A 22,719-nucleotide genomic window follows, 5' to 3' on the forward strand; every position below is an offset into this window, starting at 1 on the left:
ACATGTCTTTGTCCTTGAGTTGATGATGTATTTGAAAAGACAAGATGTATGGAAACAAGAAGATATCAACAAAACCAGGAGCCTCTGATCACGGCCAGCTGCTTCCTATTAGTGCTTAGGGGTGGCAGAAACTTCCGTGGGCAACAGGGCTCAGGGAAAGTTTTACAGAGGCGGGGACACTTAAGCAAGCTGGGCTTGAAGGACTGGGGAATAACGGGCAAAAGGGCATTGGAGGAGGGAGGAGTGGTGGGAAGAAAGGCATGGAGGTGGGAATCCTGCTCCAGAGAGGAGGCTGGCCTGCCTGGAGCACAAAGTGTGGGGAGGGGAGTGGTGGGAAATACAGTCTGGCAGTTGGAGTGAGTCCCATTCGTGGAGGACCCCTGATTGCTAAACCGAGGTGTCTGCATATTATTCTCCAGCCCTGGGAGACCCCAAAGGCTTTCGTGACCAGAGAAATGACAGGATGAAAAGAAAACGATGTGGTTGATTTGTGTGCAGGATGGGTCGGAGTTGGGGTGGGGACAGGAGTGACCACTGGAGAGTGGAACACCAGTTAGGAAGTTACCAGATGATAAAGGCATGAAATTTGAGTGCTGGCCATGGGAGTGGTAAGGGGAGGGAGGAGGTGAGAGGCCCTTTGAAGGAAGAAGTGCTGAAACCTATTCTGGGGGCATACAGTGAGGGACAATTTTCTTTTGGGGTCCTGGGGGCATTTGATAGGAAAACATCCTCTTTCTTGGCCAACTCTGGTGTCCATGTAAGTGAATACGTTAGTTACTATTTTGAAATAATAAAATATACTAGAAGAATGAATAATTTTTAGTGCTTCTATCAGATTACTTTCATAAGGTTGGTTGGGGCAGGACTTTTACGGAACCATCAGGAGGGCTGTTGGTAACCTTACTGGAGAAGATCCATGTCTCTCCCAGAGGGCGGTGAGGGTGTGGGGGGAGGGGCACTCTCAAACTGTGCTGGTGGGAGCCTACACTAGGACGAGGTCCACTTCGACACACGTTTCAAAAGCCTTCAAGATGTGCATGCTGTTCGACTCAGTAATTCCACTTGTAGAAATTGATCCTTAGGAAATAATCAAATAATTGGCTTATACAAGGCTGTGCATCTTTTCACTGTTTTGAAGACTGAAAAATCGTGAATGACCTAAGCGTCTCAGAATAGGCACTTGGCTAAGCAAAGTAAGGTATGTCTGCACATCGACACATTGTGCAGCTCTTAAAAATGTTTATGGGTATCTACACCTATTTACTTGGAAAAAATTCTGCATATAATCTTTTTTTTAAAGATCTTACTTTTCCTTTTTCTCCCCAAAGCGCCTCAGTACATACTTGTATATTTTAGTTGTGGGTCGTTCTAGTTGTGGCATGTGGGATGCCGCCTCAGCATGGCTTGATGAGCGGTGCCAGGTCCGCACCCAGGATCTGAACCCACGAAACCCTGGGCTTCCGAAGCGGAGCGTGTGAACTTAACCACTTGGCCATGGGGCCGGCCCTGCATATAATTTTAAGTGAGGAAAATAGGCTGCCAAAGCACATGCTATACTTTTTGTGAGGAAAAAGTATATATTTAAATTATTTCTATGTATACACTTTGGTGTATACACTGAGAATGTTAATAGTTTCCTATGGGTGTTAGATTAATAGGTGATTTTATCTATGTTTTACTTATCTCTATTTTCTGGTTTTTATATAATAAACCAGGATTTTTTTTTTGCATAATTTACCAAAAGGAAATGGATGGATTCAGGCTAAGCAGGCCTGTCAATAGCATTTCAGGGGACTAGAGAAAAAGTGTAAATGGAGGCTCACATATTTATGTGTAAATATTTGGAAAGTATAAATGAAAATGCTAAATAAAGCTGTAAATGTTTGAAAATTTAAATCTTATTAACTATTTTAAAAGTAAAGCTGTTCTCAATTCTAGCATTCAATGGCCACCAACTTTCCAGTGGAAAAAATGTCAAACTTGTGATGGATTCTGCAATCTGCTGCCATAATCTCCCTTCAGGAATAAAGATATTATTATTTCAGTTGCTAAGAGAGCTCCCCCAAGGTCATACCCCCTTCTTGGGGTACTTCCCATCCAATGACTGATCGACATGGCTTTCTTGCCCCAAATGGGAGAGCTTAACTTTTCCCTCTGTCCAATCCTTCTTCGTTCTTTTCCCTTCCACAGGTGTTGATCCCAAGATCATTCCCTAATCAAAGCCCTTCATGCTGAACTCTGTCTCTGAGTCTGCTCTCCAGGAAGCCAACCTACAACAGTTGGTACAAGAAGTGGTTCAGGAGAGCATACACTGTGATGACATTTTGGAGATGGATCACCTGCTGCCCAGCTGGCAATGAGGACCCCATCATTGGTGGTAGGTGAAGTAGACAGGCAGCTAGAACAGGTGGCAGAGGAATTGTTAGGGCTTTCACTGTTGGTGAACTGGGATGGCACTGGTGGAAGGGAATGCATTCACTGGTACCCGGTAGCAGCTTTGAGAAATATATGGGAGATATTAAATATAAAGAAGCCTGGAAAATTGGGTGGCTATGGCTGAGCTTGATTGATCTTCAGAAAAAAAATAATGAAAAACTGAATTATATTAATCAACAATTAATTAAAAGCTATGTGTGAAAGCCAGAGGGCTTTATTCATAGCATATAAAGAGGTCCTCATCTTTTCCAGGTAGAGGATAGAAAAATCTGAAGATCAGGCTGAAGACTTATTGAAAGCAGGCTTCAATAAATGTTAAAATCCCAACCAAGTCAAATCTGCTATGCCAAGATGAGGGTCCTAGTTAGGAAGGAATGGGGATCCTGACACATGGTATGGGAACATCTGAATTGATGTCCCTAAAAATCTTGTATCCTGAGATTTCCCTGAACCCCTTGAGCATTCAGAAGTGTCTCACTCCTTCCTATTAAGGGCTAGAGCTTCATTTTGCTTGAACACACAGAGGTCTTTCCCTTGTAAGATGATGTATGTTTCCTTCAGAATCTGCCTCCACCTCCCCTCCTGGCCACTGGGCCTTTATCTAGGGTTAAGTCACAGTGTAACCTCACTGGGGATGTGCTGGGCCTAATAAGGAAGGAAAGGGATTACCCCAAGAAGGAGTCGCAGGTCCTAGCCAGCACGTACTAGCAGGTGCTGAGGGAGTAAGCATGGGGCTGAGTTCTGAGGGCCTTCATCCAGGGAGCTGGATTATAGAATTGGATAAGAGAGAATTAATTGATGTGAGAGTTCTCTCCCAAGATACAGGATTTAACACCCTGGGAAACCACAGGAGATCATATGAACTTACTACTACACCATTTGCCAAAGGTGTAAGGAATGCACTGGTGAGAGGGGCACCAGCCTCACTAAGAATTTCACTGGTGGCTTGCTCTTCAGGCGAGGGCTCAGAGTAGGAGAGGATGTTACAGGACGAGGATCACTGATAGAAATGGTGGTGGCCCTGAAACAATAGAGGCAGGATGACTGCATTCAACTGTCAGAAGTCAGGTGGATGCAAATACCATAATGCACTGCAGGCTCAGAGTGGCAGGCGGGGAGGCCTGACCTGCAGAGAGCTGTGGAGATGATTAATAGAATACAGTGCCCCTGGTGAATAGATGGTTAAGAGGTAGCTGAGAGAATACAGGTGGTTAATATAACACAGCGCCTTGGGGAAAATAGGCAGCCAACAACCTGTACAGTCAAAGTAAATCAAAGATGATCAGGAGTCTGAGGGAAGTTGCCTCAATAAAAAGTCAAAATCCCCCACCCAGCTTCTGGTCCTAAGTCAGTTTTTGATCTAGAATGCACTGTTTGAAGGAGAGGCTGGGTGCTCGGGAAGAAGGACCCTACAACACATACATAGTAATGATCCTCCTCTTTTTCCATTTACTCAGGTGACTGTGCACTGGAGAAAGAGGAATATCCAGACATTTTGAGGACTGATGGCTACTGGTTCCGAGTTGATATTGATACCTGGAGACCTAAAGTGTCATTACAGTCCTCTTATTAGAATAGGGGCAGATGGGAGCCTGGTATTAAATGGGCTCCTGGCCTAGTTCACTGTGGTTCTGTGGGTCCACAGACTCACCTGTTAGTTATTTTCCCGGTCTAGGAATGTATAATTGGAATAGATATTTTGATAGTTGGTGCAAGCCCCACACTGGTTCCTTGGCCTGTGGGGTCAGAGCTATTTATAGATGAGAAGACCTTCTACAAGCTTTTGAAACTGCCTTCCATCTCCTCGGCCAAGATAGCACATGAAAACATATAGCATCCCAGGGAGGATGGCAGAAGTTAGTGCCACCTTTAAAGACCTAAAGAATGCTGGAGTGTGGTCACAATCATATCTTCATTTAATGCACCAGTTTGGGCCCCTGCAAAACGTGGGCAGAGCCTGGTAGATGACAGTAGACTAGTGCCAACCCAACCAAGTAGTGACACAAGTGCAGCTGCCACGTCAGATACACTATCTTTGCTAGAGCAGAATGACATGGCCTTAGGTACCTAGTAATCAGCTATTGATTTGGAAAATGTGTTTTTTTTCTACCCCTATAAGAATGGAACATCAGAAAAAGTTCACATTCACATAGAATTGGCAACAGTATACATTTATAGTTTTTCCTCAAGGCCCTACTAACTCTCCTGTCCTCTGTCATAATATAGTCTGAAGAGATCTGGACCATCTGAATATAATACTAGTTCACCATGTTGATGACATCGTGCTAATTGGACCAAAAGGAGTAAGAAGTGGCTAGCAGATTGGAGGCCTTGGTAAGACACACGTACACCAGAAGATGGGAGATAAAACCTACAAAGATCCAGGGGCTGGCTACATGAAGTGTAGTTTTTATGGGTTGAATGGTTTGGGGCATGCCAGGAGATTCCCTCCAAAGTAAAGGACAAATTATTGCATTTTTCACCTTCCCTACAAAGATTGAATTCCAACGTGTGGTAGGCTTCATCAGGTTCTGGAAGCAGAACATTTCATACCTGTTGAAACAAATTATTGTTTCAACCCATGTACTGCGTGACACAAAAAGCTGCCAGCTTTGAGTGGGGCTTAGAGCAAGAGAAGGCCCGAGAACAGATCCTGGCTGCAGTTTCAAGCAGTCTGCCACTTGGCCCATACATTAGATAGACCCTAAGGTATTAGAAGTATCTGTGTTGGCAAAAGATGCCATATTGAGTTTTTGGTAAGCCCTAATGGGAAAGTCACAACTTTAGTCCAGAACTTCGGTTCTGGAGCAAAGCCACACCACATGCAGTAGAGAATTATATACCTTTTAAAAACAGCTTCTGATATGCTACTATGCCCTGGTAGAGATGGAATACCTGGCCATAGAATATCGAGTGACCATGCAAGTGACCATGCAGCCAGAACTGCCCGTCGTGAGCCGAGTTCTGTCAGGTCCACCAAGGTGTAAGGGTGGGCAGGCCCAGCAACAAGATGGAAGTTTTATACACAGGGTCAAACCCGAACAGAACTGGAAGACACAAGCACCTGCACAATCAGCTAGAGCAGATGCTCCATGATATTCATCACTGTTGTTCTAGCACCTTTCATTTACCTTACACCTGTGGGCTCACGGAGGATCTCTTTTGATAAGTTGACTGAGAAGGAAAAACCCAAGCATTGTTCATAGTTTGGTGGGCTTGGTATGTGGATATTAGCAAGTATAGTAACTTCGGTCTGAGAAAGCCATAGTTACCAGGAATGAGGGTCTAGGTTATACCACCAGCTAAACTGCCAAGACCCTAAGAGTGATGGGGATCTATACTTGATAGTGGAAGAGAGAGAAAATCATTTGCGGCTTGGAGACCAGCTTGAGTGTTGGGGTGTGTAGTTTGTCCTAAGTTTCCCCCAGAAAGAGAGACCCACCAGACCCCTAGAAGAGCTGATTTCAGGACTTACATGAAGTGAATCTGGGAGGCACAAGGGGTGGACTGTGGTGGACACTGCAATACCCTGCCTAGAACTCCCTTTAACAATAAGGCTCTTATTACTTCAATTGTTAGGAATGTTGCCATCAGAAAGTCCTTGACTGTCAGCCTCCTTCAGGGATTGCTTCAGCTGAGAATTGTCTTGTTCAAGATCACATCCCATTCTCAGGGTGGCCCACATCCAATGACTCACTGATGCTGTATACAAAGGCCCAGATCTCTTGCCCCTACTAGAGATAGCTTTGAAGTTTCAGCCTATCTTCAAAATTTCTTACAGGGTGTGCTAAAGCATTCCATTGATAGTGCACTGAAATTTCATTTCTTTAGAACTCTTTTTATTCTTGCTTCTTTCCTCCCTTTCCTTCCATGAGTGTTGACCCTGGGAGCACTCTAATAAACCTCCTACACTCTAATCTTTGTCTCAGAATCTGCTTCCTGGGGAATCCAATCTATGACAATGCTTTACACATGTCATATCTATCACCTATCAACTCTCTCTCTATCTACCTATCCATCCATCCTAAAATCAGGAGTAATATGAGTTGCTTAATATTGTGAAATGTTCTTTAGCCTCCATATGCAGCTGTTGTAAATACTGCACTAATTTTCTATTACCTCTGAAACTAAAAACTGGAAAATAAAGACAAGCAAGAAAATGGACACTACTGGGAAATGATAGTTTGTTGAGAAAAACCCTGTTAGATTCATGTATCTGAGAAAAGGCTTTGGCAAGTTAGCTTATTTTTTCTCTAAGTGTTTCTACTGCTCGAATCTTCCCTACACTCTGAAATAATGTCTTTCTCTTATGTCAGCAGTGACACAATCCACAAGTCTTCAAGGCATTAGGACACAGTTGCTTTTTGTTTAGAGGATACAGGGAAACAGATGTGGAGAAGCATTTTGCTCGAGCCTGAACAGTGTTAGTCAAAGTGCAGATGTTTATGGTTATGAATTGCACTGTGCCAACAATGAGCACCAGATCCCATGTGACACAGGCACCCATGTATTCTTTAATGTGTGCTCTCTGTGTGTGTGTGTATGAGATATGCAGGACCCTTCAAAACTTGGGGTTTAGGAGGGGCACTTGTGCTCAGTTCTAAGGGTAGCACTGAAGCTTGGATAGCAACGATACCGTTTCTAGAAGTTTTGGAGAGTTAAGTGGTATAGCCGGTTCTGGATCTGACTGTGGCCCCAGGTCCTCAGATTCTTATTCTAGCGTTGTTGTTGTAGCGGATTCTGGGCTCAGGGGTTGTTTTAAGGTTTGGGATACAGTGGCTTTGCTGGGTCATGCACGTATAAGGAATAATTTAACATCACTGTTTGAAGATGAAAATGCAGTCCTTCTTTTGGGCAAAAAGGCCCATTTCTGGGAAACACATGAACTGATTGGCCCTTAAGGCAGTATAGTGTAGAGCAAAGAGGACAATCTAGAGTAGTGGATGAAGGAGGGAGGGTATTAACATTTCTCTTCCTCTTCTATTTTTCAAACATGAAGAAGCATATTTGGGAGGGGAAAAGAATGAATCTGGTTTGAACTCTTTGAACTTGAGGTGCCTATGGGACTTCCAAGCGGAGAGGATCAGTGTTCATTTGAAAAGTATGGATCCAGAGCTCAGAAGAAAGGTCTGACTAAAGATATGTATTATAGGTGATAACTGAATCCAGGGAGTGAGTCACGTAGTCCCAGCAAGGGATATAGATTGAAAAGCTGAGGACAGAATGCCGAGGAAGCTCGATACAGGTTTGACATTGGCGGGGGGGCAGTGCAGAATTGAAACTCAGGGGATAGCCTCCCATCAATATTACAATGCATATCTCTGTACATTCTTTTTTTTCCCTTTTAAAAAAATTGTGGTAAAGTACACAAAACAGTCACTATCTTAACCATTTTTAAGTGTTCAATTCATTAAGTACATTCACATTGCATAACCATCATGACCATCCATCTCCAGAACTCTTTCCATTTTCCCAAACTGAAATTCTGTACCCATTAAACAACAACTCCTCATTTCCTCTCCCTTCAGCTCCTGGCAGCCACCATTCTATTTTCTGTCTCTGAATTTGACTATTCGAGGTACCTCATATAAGTGGATTCATACAGTATTTGTCCTTTTGTGACTGGCTTATTTCACTTAGCATAATGTCCTTGGATTAGTCAGCTTGGGCTGCTAGAACAAAATACCACAGACGGGTGGCTTAAACAACAGAAATTTATTTTCTCACAGTTCTGGAGGCTGGGAAGTGCAAGATTAGGTGCTGGTAAATTTGGTTTCTGTGAGAGCTCTCTTCATGGCTTGTAGACAGCTGCCTTCTTGCTATCACACCTCACGTGGTCTTTCTGGTCTGTGCATGTGGAGAGAGAGTGAGTGAGCTCTCTGGTCTCTCTTCTTATAAGGACACTAATTCTATTGGATTAGGGACCCACCCTTATGACCTCACTTAACCTTAATTACTTCCCTAGAGGCTCTGTCTCCAAATATAGCCACATTAGGGGTAAGGGCTTCAACATATGAATTTTTGGGACACACACACACACACACACACATTCAGTCCATAACAGTCCTCAAGTTTTCTGTACATTCTTTATGCAGAATTGGAGTCCTATTCTATGTTCAGTTTTAGAACCTGGTTTTTAAAAATGTAATTTTCATAGTTACAGAGTACCATAGACTTATAACAGCAACAAGAAAAAGTCCACCAGAACTTTGCTTCGTCCTTCCCCACCCCAGATTTCTGTTCCTCTGAGACAATCACTTTCAAATCTTTTAACTATTTCTTCTGATATCACCTCCATATTTCTATATGACCTGTTTATACTTTTATTTCTTGATTTTTAGTTTTTATATATCAGTTATGACTCCCTACAATGGAAAGGGTCACTTATCTTACATTGCCACCCCATATACTATCTCGTACTCCCAATATATTGTTATATCACTATATTTTATTAAATCAATATTTAGTGTTTATATCATGTCTACATAAATATTATTCATAGCTGAGCCATGAGTAGTTAAGAGTGTAGACTCTGCCACTGGACAGCTGGGCTTCGAATCCTGGTTTTGTCACTTAATAGTTATGTGATCTTGGACAAATCTCTTCATCTCTCTCTACCTCACTTTCCCCGTATTTAGAATGGGAATAGCAATAATACCTATTTTTTAGGATTGCTGTGGTGAAAGATTAAGCACACAGATTAGTACTTGGCACATAGTAGTTGACATAAATGATATATTATTGTTATTCCTTGTATAAATTTTTGTTTTTCCTTCAATTCTGTCTGTTTTTGCTTTATGTATTTTTCAGCTTTATCATTAGGTACATATATGTTTATAATTGTTATATCTTCTTGATGGATTTACTCTTTCATTGTTATAAATGAACCTTCTTTGTGTCTAATGCTTATCTTAAGGCCTAATATTTCTGGTATTAGTATAACCATTCCAGATCCCTTTTGGTTACTGTTTGCATGGTATATCTTTTTCTGTATTTTTATTTTCAACCTACTTGTGTCTTTGAATCTGAATGCCTTTTGTAGAGAGCATATGGTTAGATCATATTTTTAAAATCCATTCTGCCAATCTCTGCCTTTAAATTGGAGTGTTTAATCCATTTATGTTCAATGCAATCACTGATAAGGTAGGATTTATATCTGCCATTTTGCTATTTGTTTTCTATATGTCTTATGTCTTTTTTGTTCCTCAAATCCTCTATTATTGCCTTCTTTTATATTAAATAGGTATTTCCTAGTGTACTATTTTCATTCCCTTGTCATTTCTTTTACTATATTTTAAAACGTATTTTCTTAGTGGTTGCCCTGGGGATTATAATTAACAACCTAACTTAAAAAAAAATCAAGTTTGGATCAAACCAACTTAATTTCATATCTTTGCTCCTAATAGCCTCATTCCCTCCCCACTCCTTGTATTGCTATTATCATACAAATTACATTTCTTTATACATTGTATGTACATCAACATAGATTTATTCATATTGCTTTATGAAGTTGTCTTTTAAATCAGATAGAACAAATAGTTATAACAAAAAATATTTGTACTGTCTTTTATATTTACCTGTGTAGTTGTTGTATGTATTTTAATTTTTTGTTGACAGCTGGATATTTTAGATAATATATTATAGCAACCCTGGGTACTGATCCTCCTCCCAGTGGTTGTTGTTATTATTTTCTCAGTCATTTGTTTATTTGTTTGTTGACTTGGCAGGACTAATTCTGTGAAGTCTATTTCCCCCCATAGTGTTCACCTCTGGTGTCCCAGGTCAGATCTTTTCCTCTTGTTTTTATCTTTTAGTCTGGCTTCCTAGGTTTCTCCCCTGCGTTAGCATAAATAACTTATTGGTCAAAGGTTGTGCTTAATCCCCCTTAGCCAATTAGATATTTACCCTTTACAATTGGATATATGTGTAGCTTGGAGGCTGCTGTCACAATTTGGTGAGTTTACATATTTTGCCCCACCTCCATTCAACCAGGGACAATTAGCTTGGAGGTTCCTTCTCTGATTGCTCCTGAAAGGGCATAGCTTTGGGGATTCACATATTCTTCCACACTGCCAAGGATGACTGTGATTTTATTTTATTTATTTTTATTTTTTGGTGAGGAAGATTCGCCCTGAGCTAATATCCGTTGACAATCCTCCTCTTTTTTTTTTTTTTTTTTGCTTGAGGAGGATTAGCCCTGAGCTAACATCCATGCCAATCTTCCTCTGCTTTGTATGTGGGATGCCTCCACAGCATGGCCGATGAGTGGAGTAGATCCACACCCAGGATCTGAACTTGTGAACCTTGGGCCTCTGAAGCGGAGCATGCAGAACTTTAACCACTTGGCCACAGGGCTGACCCCTCTGTGATTTTATTTTTAACCTTGGCTTTCTGGGATTCACCCCTCTGTCAGAGTAGCTTACGGTTCAATCAGTGCTTGGTCAGAGTTTGGGCTTGGTCAGTTAGTGCTTGTGTTTAAGCTCCTTGTGCCAGTGAAGCTTCTGCCCTGTGTTTATGGATCTGTGTGTGGCTTGGGGAATCCCTTCAAGCCTGTTCCATGCCTTTTTCTGATTCTCCTAGGTGGATGCAGCCTAGCATATGCACACACACTTCCTGACCTCTGCAGTTGTATATGATCCCAGGAGGGCTCTTATTGGTTGTCTCTTTCCCTTGTTCTCTCTGGTAAGCTTGTGACTATTCTGAAATTTTTCTTGTATTAGTGCTACCAGCCTCCTCTTAATTCTTCTCTACTGAGATCTCCATTGTTTTTGACAATGCTTGTAGGCATGGAATTTTCTACTACCTTTTCCAAATTCAGTCAGTTCCCTCAAGCAAAGCTGCAGAGTTCTCCATCCTTATATCCTGTCTTTCCTCTTGGGAAGAACTCCTGAACCATTGGACTAGGGATCTGCTTTTACCTGAGTGACACTCCTGCTCTGTGAAATGATGCTGGGAAAGGGTGGCAGCTTCTGCTCTTCTTGGCGTGCCTCTCCTGGAATAGAACAAATATTTCAGGAAATACCTGTCAAAAATTTCCCAGATTTGTTGAAAGTCATAAATTTACAGATTCAAGAATTTCAATGAATCTCAAGCAGGATAAACTCAAAGAAAACCATCCCTAGATACATCTTATCAAATTGCTGAAAACCAAATTGAAGAAAAAAACCCTTGAAAGTAGCCAGAGGAATACAACACATTACCAATACAGGAACAACAATTTGAAAGACCGTAGTTTTCTTTTAAAAAATGAAGACTAGAAGACAGTGGAACAACATCTTAAAGTGTTGAAGGAAAAGAATTGCCAACACATAATTCCATATCCAGCAAAAATATCCGTCAGGAATGAAGATGAAATAAAGATGCTCTCAGATGAAGGAAAACGAAGGAATTTGTTGCCAGCAGACATGCTTTAAAAGAAATGCTAAAGGAAGCTCTTCAGGCTAAAGGGAAATGATACCAGAGGGAAATCTGGAATTCAGAAATGAAAGAAAAGCAATAGAAATGGTAAACATCTGGGTAAATATAAAAGACTTCATTCTCTGTTCTTTTTTAAAAAACAACAACATATTAGTTTCTTATTGCTGCTATAACAAATTACCACAAACTCAATGGTGTAAAACAAGACTGAATTATTATTTTACAGTTCTGGAGATCAGAGCTCTAAAACGGATTGACAGAGCTGTGTTCCCTCTGGATGCTCTGGTGGAGAATTCATTTTCTTGCCTTTTCTAGGTTCTAGAGGCTGCCTGTATTCCTTTGCCCATCATCCCATATCACTCTGACCTCTAATTCTGTCATCACATCTTCTTTGACTCTTCTGCCTCTATTTTTCCCTTATAAACACCCTTGTGATTACATTGGGACCACCCAGTCAATCTAGGATAACCTCCCTATCTCAATATCCTTGACTTAATCACGCCTGCAAAGTCCTTTTTGGCATATAGGGCAGCATAGTCACAGGTTCCAATATGTAGACATGTTTGACGGAACATTATTCTTTCTACCACAACAATCATCAAGGATCCAATAATTGTTATATAATTTAAAGTGTTTTAGAGCATAGGAAAAAGTGGAAATCTAACCAATTAATTCTATAAGGCTTTATAAGACTTATACCAAAACAGAGAATAGAACTAAAAAAGTAAACCAAAGATCAATCTAACTTATAAATATAGATGCAAAAATCCCAAATAAAATATTAGTAAATTCACTCTAGCATTGTAGTAAAAGAATAGAATAGTGATAATGGTCCCTATTTTTTTTTTCTGTGCTATCGTTGTCAGATTAGCATCAATGTTATGAAGGGTATGCATGGGCTCAACAACATGGACTTCCACTCACCAAGGCTGATCTTGTACTAACACTGCTGACTGCCCAACCTGACAACAAAATAAGATGATGATGAACTGTTCAATATAATAAAGCATTTTTCTCTCGGGGTGCCAATCAGCCCCATCATGGTAGGATTATTATATGGTATGCCTTTCATCATGGTGAGAACAGAAATTTTTCCTCATGGAAATAAATATATATTCCAGACACACATTTACCTTCTTTGCTAACAATGATTTTGTCAGTGCCACCATCCACGGACTTCCAGAATGCCTTAATCATCACCAGAGTATCCTATACCATATTGTCTCTGACTAAGGAGCTCATTTAATGGTAGATGAAGTACAATAATGGAGTCATATCCACAGAGTCACTAGTCTTTATCACTTACTCCATCATGCAGAAGCAGTTTGCCTGATAGAAAAGTAAATGATGTACTGAAGGCTTAGTTATGGAGTCAGCTGTTCCGGATTGAGAGTGCTGTACTACAAGGATACAATAGCTGCTTTAAAACCAGTGACCTGTATAAGGTACTATTTCACTCATAGTGAAGATACACAGGTCTAGGAATGGAGAGGTGGAAGAGGGAGTGGCCCCTCTAACTATTATACCAATTAACCCAATGAAGAAATATATTTTTTCGTCTCCACAACCTCGGGCTCAGCAGGTTGGAGGTTCTATTTTTCCAAGGAATGAATACTTCCACCAGGGAATAAAGCCATGGTTCCATGAAATTGAAAGCTGAAACTGCACCCTGGCCATTTTGGTCTCTTCATGCTATTGAACTGCCAGGCAGATAAAGGGGTTACTGTACTGGCTGGAGTGATTGGATCTTGTTATTAAGAGGAAATAGTGTTGCTGCTATACAATGAGAACAAGAAGTATGCTTGAGCCCAGAGATAGTCACTGGGGTACCTCTTAGTACTAACTTGCCCAGTAGTCCTGGTCAATGATGCAGAAATCCAATACAGACAGGATTGAAGGTTAGGATCACTACATTAGGGACAGAACTTTGACAAGCTAAGGGGAATATGAAATAGGTGGTGGAAGAGTGAAGTTATGATTATTGACTTTTGGCCTCGTGACCAGCTACAGAGGGGAACTGTAGCAGCTAGGTGTATTTTTGTTGATAATTTATTGTTTTTTCCTTCCTTTCTCTGATATATGAAAAATGCTGGAGATGGTTGTTATAAATTAGGTTTCGGGTGGAGAGTATGAATTAGCATTGCTCCATGACAGTACAGTGGCTAATGGGACTTTTTGTTCCTGCCTCCCTGTCGGAGATGAGAGTTTCTTCATTGGAGCAAAGGGCAAGAATGGATGCTGAGTGGCAAAAAGAATGGACTGTGTTGGTTATTCTTTATTTTGCTCCACCTCCTGACCCATTTTCTGCCTTTCTCTGCCCTCTTATATGCCCTGAGAGGCTGACCCTTATGGATTGTATCCCCTAGGCTCCATTCCTGGTTGGAGTCCCTTTGGATTTGGCCAATAGAATGCACTGATAGAATTTTAGAGGGCAGAAGAGAGAAAACAAGGTATTTCTTCCATGCTCCCTCTCTGATTTGGGCTGTGTTTTCTTGGCAGTGACTGTCAATAAATATTGGCAGTGATGGGTCAACACTTCAACTCTTGCCAGAAGGTCCCTCCTCCATAGCTCTAGCTCTCACTAGGCTCCAGTAGTACTATTTCTTTCTCGTGTCCTTTTAGGCCTGAGGTAACAGCTTCCTGCTATTGCTAATCTCTGGGTGCCTCAAAATCCCCTGTTTGGTCTCCTAACCTTGCATATACCTTTTCGAGTAGCCCCTACATTCAAATATCTTGAACCAGCTGAGTTGGATTCTTTTTTATGCTGGGACTCTTACTGTTAAAGATATGATGATGTAAAGCCTAGAACTATTATAGCTATTTTGGTTCTATCAGAGTGACCAGCTTGAGGACGAAGTTTATATGTAAGGAAGGGCATTGCAGAGAGAATCGTAGAAAAAAATGAAGCTAGAATCTTAATCAAATTGTACTTGAAGCCAGATGCCTTCTGGATACAACATATTGGCATAAGAATAGGTGGATACTTCTTTAATATGATAAAAATATACAAATTTCTAATAAGAAGCCCTTCATGCTTGAGGGATAAACACTAGAAGCATTCCAATAAAAATGAAAAGACACGGAGCCAGTTTTTCCACAATTATTTAACATTGTTCTGGAAGTACTGGTTAATGCGATTATCCAAGAGAAAAAAGTGTGACATTGATATTGGAAAAGAGGAGGCAAGGTTATCTAAAAGAATCAACTAAAAACTATTTGAAACTTTAGGAACTCCATATAGAGGCTGGTTATACAATCAATACAAAAACCAATCGCTTTCATATATAAATACAATAACAGAAAATATAAGATAAAGAAAATGTTCATCTTACAACAGCCATGGGAAAGGGTAAGCTACTTAAGTATAAACTTAACAAAAAGTCTGCAAGACATATTTGTTCCCTCAACAAATATTTGTTGATAACCTAGAGTGTGCCAGGCAATGGCCTAGGAGTTATTTTTTAAAAATTTAGAAATTCTGCTGAGAAAAATAAATGAAGACAAATAATTAGAAAAACTGGGTTTTTGGATAGGTAGATATTCTTTTTTTCTCAGCTTTACTGGAATATAATTGACATATAACTGTGTAAGTTTAAGGTGTACAGCATGATGATTTGTTACACATACATATCATGAAATGATTATCACAATAACACATCCATCATATCACATAATTAAGTTTTTTGTTGTAGTTGTTGTGGTGAGAACATTTAAGATCTACTCTCTTAGCAACTTTCAAATATACCATACAGTACTGTTAACTATAGTCACCATGCTGTACATTGGATCCCCAGAACTTTTTCATCTTCTAACTGGAAGTTTGTACCCTTTGACCAACATCTAATTTTTCCCTCCCCCCAGCCCCTGGCAACCACCACTCTACTCTCTATTTCTATGAGTTTGGCTTTTTTTATTCCACATATAAGTGATGTCGTACAGTATTTGTCTTTCTCTGTCTGACTTACTTCACTTAGAATAATGCCCTCAAGGTCCATCCATGTTGTCACAAATGGCAAGATTTCCTTCTTTTTTATGGCTGAATAATATTCCATTATCTTTTTGTCTGTCTATATATCACATCACATTTTTTTATCCATTCATCTTTTGATGGATACTTTGGTGCTTCTTGGCTGTTGTGAATAATGCTGCAATGAGCATCGGGGTGCAGATATCACTTTGAGATCCGGATTTCATTTCCTTTGGACATGTACCCAGAAGCGAGATTGCTGCATCTTGTAGAAGTTCTATTTTTGTTTTTTGGAGGAATATCCGTACTGTTTTCCAAGGTGGCTTCACAAGTTTACATTCCCCTCAACAGTGCACAAGGGTTCCCTTTTCTCCACATCGTCACCAGCACTTGTTCTTTCTTATCTTTTTGATAATAGCCGTTCTCACAGGTGTGAGGTGGTAAGATATTCTTGTAAAGATGCCAATTATTCCTCAATTAACTTATAAATTAGATGTAATCCAAATTGAAATAAAAACAGGATTTAGAGAGGAATTTAACAAAATAATACATTTTATCTCTAAATAAACACATGTGAAGAGGCAGATAAATTATGAAAAAGAAGAGTAATTAGAGAGGCCTTATCTTCCCTGATAGTAAAGATATTGTGAAGATAATATAACTAAAACAGTTTGATACATAAAAAGAAATAAAAATAACAGACAAAAGGAATATAATAGAAAACTGAGAAATAGATCCAAATGTATGTGGATATTTAGCTTATGATAAAGGTGGCATTTTAAATCAAAGAGCTAGAGAGGGATTATTTGATAATTGGCACTAGGACAATTTGCTAACTATTTAGAAAAGAATAATTCCATATGCTCAATAAAGCTGGAAAAAAAATGTATTCATAATAACACTGAGATGTTATTTGCTTTTAATACTATGTTAACATTCATACAAATGGTACAAAAACAATGGTGTGTAAAACTGCTGGCACCTTACTGATAATAAAGGCAGTGACACACACACACACAAATTTCATATGGACCAAAAATTTATCAAAATACAGGCCTTCCTAAGCAGGACACAAACCCCCAAAAATGTTAAGACAGAATTGATAAATTTTGTATCATAAAGTTTAAAAAATTCTCTATAGCAGAAATCCTAAGAAAATTATAAACTGGGAAAATATAACACTTATGACAAAGCAGTCATTTCCTCAATTTACAGAATGTTTTTATATATTAATAAGGCAAGGATGAAAACCTAGTGGAAAAATGAGAAATACAAATGGTTAACAAACCTGTGAGAAGATGCTTCATCTCACTTGTAATTAAAGAAATCTAAATTTTTTAATTTAGAGAACAACATGGAATTAATATATATCAAAATTTAAGAGTTGAAAGTTGGCAGCACGGATAAAATTTAAAATGAACATCCACTTTGACCCAGTGATTTCACTTCTAGGAATTTATCCTAAGGAAATAATGCCACAATTGCCAACATATATGTGTACAGAGGTCTCCGTTGTAGCATTTTTGTGATAGACAAAGATTGCAAGGAGGCTAAATATCAATCAGTAATAGATTGGTTAAATTTTTGGTAAATCCACACTAGAGAATATTATTGTCTTTGATAAAACAATGTACATGATATCAATATATCAGGTGAAAAAATAGTTTGCACAATAGTATGCATACTATGATCCCAAATTATTTTTAAAAGATACATATGTACCCACACTCCCATATAATGTATCTACATATGTATTTTTTTGTTGGTATATATAAAACAACAACAAAACCTGGAAAGAGTCCATTGAAAAGTTAGCACTGGTTTTCACAGGAATCATCCTAGGACTGAGGTAGATGGGTTATCATGGTGGTTATCAGAAGGGTGGAGAATTTGAACATTTTTATTTTCTACTCCTCTCATTTCCTAGTTAAGACCTACTTTTCTTCATCTCAGCTCAAAACTTTACTTCCTTTCCCCTCTCAAAGGAAGCCTTTTCTGATCCCCAGACTCTGCCGCTTCTTTTTCTCTATTAACAGTGTTCCTTTCCTTCACAGTATTTCTCCTGGTTCGTATGTCTGTGTGATTATTTCATTAAGGTCTTTTTTCCACCATGAGAGCAGAGTCAGTGCGTTTTTGCTCACCAACATATTCACAATAAGCATAGCAATTGTGGCAATTGCCCCCTGTCTTCTCCCCTCCCAATATTATGATGTGGACAACTGAATTTTTCTCAGTCTTATATAAAGGGCTACGAAAGTGCAGCCTTTAACCATCCCCCCGCCAATCAAACAAATGCAGATAAAGAACACATTAGAAACAAACAGCAAATGTCTTACTAAATGGTAAAATATGAAGCGTGTTCCCATTTCTTTCAAGAATAAGATCAGGAGGCCCTCAGCCACCACCATTACTCAACTAGTCCTAGAGGTGCTGGTCAATGCAGTACATCCAGAAAATGAAAGAATAAGAGATATAAATATTGGAAAAGAAGAAATAAAAAAATCATTATTTGCAGATGATTATGTATGCATACCTAGAAAAACCAAAGGTATCAAGTGAAAAAGTATCAGAAAAATTAAGAAAGGTCACTAAAAATAAATATATCATAGTTAATTATTTTTCCTTAGAAGGCAATAACCTGGTAGAAAATGTAATCATAAAAGGAATGTCATTCCCAAAAGCAACAAAACAATAAAATACCTAGGAATAAATTTAACAAGTAATGAGTATGACCTACCTAAAGAAATGTAAAATTTGTTGAAGATCATAAAAGTTGACATGGATAGAAAGACTCAATTTTTAAAGATGTCAGTTCTCAAATTAAAGGGCAGATTCATTGCACTTTATGTCACTAAATGTCACACGTTTCATTCTGTATATTGTTGTTCAATTTGAAACTTGACACATATGCATACAGACACTCTTTGTATTTGCATGAAGAAAGATGGAAATTGTTAAAATGGTTACTGGTGGAACAGGCATTGCAGGGCACTTTCACATTCTACTTTATACATTTCTGTATTGTTTACACATTTAAAAAAATTAGGAGAATGTATAACAAGAGAGCGAGAGAGACAGACAGAGATAGATTTTTATTGAGGGAATATATATCTTTTTTTCCAGGCAAGTAGTTCTTAGTATTTTTTTAAAGTCATAGATGCCTGTGAGAATCTGATGAGAGCTGTGACCTCTCTCCTCATTAAAATAAACATACTATGTATGTGCATAACTTTGATACAATTTCAGGTAGACCACAGAGGTGGCCAGTTGAGCACGCCTACTCCAGGTTAATCATTATGGTCAGTGGGGAGAGTCCAGTGGGTCAGAGCATACATTTGAGCGGGCACCGAGGCGGGCGTGGGCTGCAGGTAGTGGCCCTGCAGCAAGGCTAGGTTCTCTCTGAGTGCCCTGGGTAAGGAAGCCAGAGCTGAGAGGCTCAGCAGGCCGCACCTCTCAGGCCAGGTGGTAGTAGCAGCAGTGTTAGGAGCAACCTTAACTCGGGCACCATGAATGAGGGCAGAGCGGGCTGACCTGGGTGCTTCCCCCAGCAATCACTTCTCCAGGCTTCCTGGAAACCCGCAGCTGCAGTGTTATGTGGGAGCAGCAATCCCTCTGTGCACCCCTGAGTTCCCTCTGTGGGAATGTGGGGGAGGGAGGGCGGAAAGAAGCCAAAGGCATTTACCCAGGTTGGTCACCTGAGTAAAGGCGACATTTCCCACCCTGGTCACCTGTCCGTGTCTACTTTTGGAGTGAGCAACAGAGTCAGGTGCCTGACTGCAGGCGATGAGAGGTTCTGGGATACGGGAGAGGGAGGGGGTAGAGGGACAGCACCTTCCTCCCTACCCTCTTGACACAGGGCAGGGAGCATTGGACCATCTCCGCATCCCTCACACACTCAGCTGCTTCCAGCTTAGTAGACTGCAATGTAATCCAGGGGCAGGTGTTCAGAACAGCTATCAAATCACAAGAGGCTTGCAGGGCAGTCAGCCAAGATTTTGAAACATCAAATACATGTCTTTCTTTAATCAAGACAGGATTGTGTTGCTTTTGTTTTATCAAATTGTAATTTGATCTAAAAGTAGAAAAAGAAATAGATCATTTGCATAAAATGGCCAAGATTACATGACTAGTCATCTCTTTGTGAACTGATTTATAGATCATATGAAAAAGTCCAGTTTTCAATTTTAAAACAGGTTAGTACGTCTTGAACGCTGCTGTTTGGCTATAACCAGTAGAAACATTTTCCCTGTGATATAAATAAATATAACGAAATTAATGAGGCCTTTTGGGTTTCTCTCTCCCACTTACATTCTTCTTCATCCAAATGAAAATAGCATCATTTTATTTTCCCAATGTAAAAGTAATGCATTACTGATTTTTTAAAAAAGGGACAGAAAAGTTTAAGAAAGTAAGACACTCCCACTACCTACATCCTTTTCTGAGATCTTTCCTCCCATTTCGTATAGGGGTGCAAGAGAAATGCTGGACCTTCATGGCTGGCGGTGAGAGCGTAAAGGGAGAGATGGTTGGACCGGGAGAAGGAAAAAGATTAGTCCTCAAATAGGAAGAAAAGACCAGTAGACGTGGGAGCAGATCAGTCTCTCTCCCTGTTAACCAAAGAAAGGCATATCCTAACCACAAGGAGAAGCTACTTCTGGTCTCTGGGATTGGCAGAGGAAAATGAGTGGCAGGTCCCGACGCGGTGGGGAAGGAAAGGAGTGGGCTGGCTCCTGCCGCACTGCTGGTGGGAGTGGTAATTGGGGTCCTGAGCTCACGGGTGACGTGGCCTTCACGTGAGCGGGAGCCGACGTGTGCAGACGTCCTTCTAATCCTGGTCTTCGTTCGGTCCGGTTGCCATCTCCCTATTGCCCCGAGTGCGGGCGGGCCTGTGGCCAGGAAAGGAGGAGGTGGTAGCTGCCCGGATCCCAGCAGGTCTGTGTGTGGTTGGGCGCTGCCTGGGAGATCTCTGCGGTGCGGGTAGCAGAGGAGGGTGGAGACAGAAGAGGGACAAAGCTCCACACTCTTGCACTATCCCCGGCCCTTCCAAGAACAAAAATGGTGGACGTTGGTGGTCGGATTCCAGGGGCGACCCCAGACCAGAAGGGAAACCCGAAACCTTTGGCATCCAGGGCTTTGTAGCGGGAAGGGGGGAAGGGCAGAAATTAGGAGTCGGGTCCTGTGTGTTCGTCCATCTACCAATCCAGAATCTGGGGCCTGTGTGCCTGTCTGTCCGTTATTCCCCACGTATCTCAGTAGGGCGCTGTAGCACTCGGAGCAAAGGAATAAAGAATCTGCCCCAAATCTCTGCAGGGCAGTGTAAAGGTGGGATTGCCCCGCCACTCCTGGAAGCGGGGCGTTGGCTGAGGTCCTTGCTTTAACTTGGGCCCATTACTGACTCTCCAGTTATCTGCCTGCTATTTTATGTAGGAAAAAGGATGTGACAGCTCCTGCACGAAAAATGGTGGTCCTTAGGGGTCGGAATGAGTCGGGGAGGGGGATCGAAGAGATCATTTGGTCTCCTTTCGCTCCTCTGGTTTTTCCATACTCCCTCGCCCCGCCTCCCCCCTTTCCAGTAGTTCGAAGGGGGTGTGGTTTTTGCTTGGAAAATGGCCGACCGCCGGGGGTGGGGGCTGTGGTGGGGGCTGGGGTAGTGGTGGGTGGACGCCATACAGGAAGAGGGCTGATGTCAGCGGAGTCCTGAGATGTGGGGGTAGAGAGAGAGACTAAAAGGTGAAATCCCTTTGACAACCAGGACCTTGCTTCAGAAAAGCTGGTATCGGGACTCTCCGAAGTGCTGTTCTATCCTCCCAGCCATCCGTCTCTCCCGTGTCGCCTGTCTGTGTCAGTAGATCTTGCGCCTGAAGGCAATTCAACCCTAGGAGCTGGAAGAAGGGGAAAATTGTCCAGAAACAAGTAGGTCACAGTGAGGGTGGTGGCACGATTTGGGCTCCCCTGGGGTGGAGACTGCAAACTCGAGCGGGCTTATGGACCTCCTACGCATCCTGCTCCTTCTCTTGCACTATACCACTTTGGAGCTTGCAAAAGAAAGTGCTCTGTAGGTACACGACAGGGAGGGAAGTGGCTGGGAGGAGGAGGGTGTCACCAGAGTCCTGGGGTGGGAGTAGGGAGGACCTTGCTCCAGATTACTCTTTGGGGTACAGTGTCCTCGGTGTTGATACGTCCATCAAGCGCTTAGTCCCAGAGTTGTCAGTCCTTAAGTTTGGTGGAGGCGGAAACCGAGATGAGGGAGGAAGGAAATTGCTCCCGAGCAGTGGAAGTTGATCTAACGGGTCAGGGGAGGAGCGTCCTGGTACCTCTGAGATGGTGGGAGTGGCGGAGGCAAGGGCGGAGTTCGAGACCTTTGTGCTTATGATGCCTCTCAGGCTTCTAGACTCTTCACCAGCATCCATTTTGTTACAAGGAGTGGGGTATGGCGTCACCTTCGAGGAAGTGACTTTCGGGGGTTGGGGATGTGGTGGAAGATTGGAGGCGATCAAAGGAGGCGGGGGAGGGAGATAATGAATTTCAAAGCCGCAGCTCTGTTAGGAGAGGAGGGTAACTGAAGATGGGAAATATTGGGCTACACAGTGCAGGACGAGGGCCAGGGATCCAGGGATTTGGGATAGGGACATGTGTCCTGTCCTGGGTGAGGACCCTCTGTCCCCTGAGCGCTCAGCATCCCCCTCCCCATCCCTTTATATGCAGGTTTGCGGGACGCAGTGCAACATTGCACTTAAAGGCAAAAAGAAAAGCAAGAAGCTGCCTGGACGCGGGCAGTGTATGTGAGAACGCCACTGCCCCCAGGACATCTGGAGGGGCAGGGGAGGTGGGGAACTGATTAGATACCTTAAATTAACATACTCAGGTGGGTGGTTGAACAAGAGGTTGGAGCATCTGAA

General features: G+C 41.5%; 1 protein-coding gene across 13 annotated transcripts in view; it reads left to right on the plus strand.

Annotated features, from left to right (window-relative positions):
* Positions 1 to 22,719, plus strand: part of ARMCX4 (armadillo repeat containing X-linked 4) — a 35,989-nt gene that overhangs the window by 11,173 nt on the left and 2,097 nt on the right. For 4 of the 13 annotated variants that reach the window (XM_070258261.1, XM_070258264.1, XM_070258259.1 and 1 more), the window contains 3 exons: positions 2,191 to 2,377; positions 3,894 to 3,987; positions 4,663 to 4,770. The gene's annotated coding sequence lies outside the window, so the exon portion shown is untranslated. Of the gene's footprint in view, positions 1 to 2,190; positions 2,378 to 3,893; positions 3,988 to 4,662; positions 4,771 to 20,461; positions 20,753 to 21,572; positions 21,734 to 22,525; positions 22,647 to 22,719 lie in introns of those variants that run through there. The other 9 variants (XM_070258255.1, XM_070258257.1, XM_070258254.1 and 6 more) reach the window with 5 other exon arrangements.

Source organism: Equus caballus, chromosome X (assembly GCF_041296265.1).
Source record: "Equus caballus isolate H_3958 breed thoroughbred chromosome X, TB-T2T, whole genome shotgun sequence".
Taxonomy (NCBI): domain Eukaryota; kingdom Metazoa; phylum Chordata; class Mammalia; order Perissodactyla; family Equidae; genus Equus; species Equus caballus.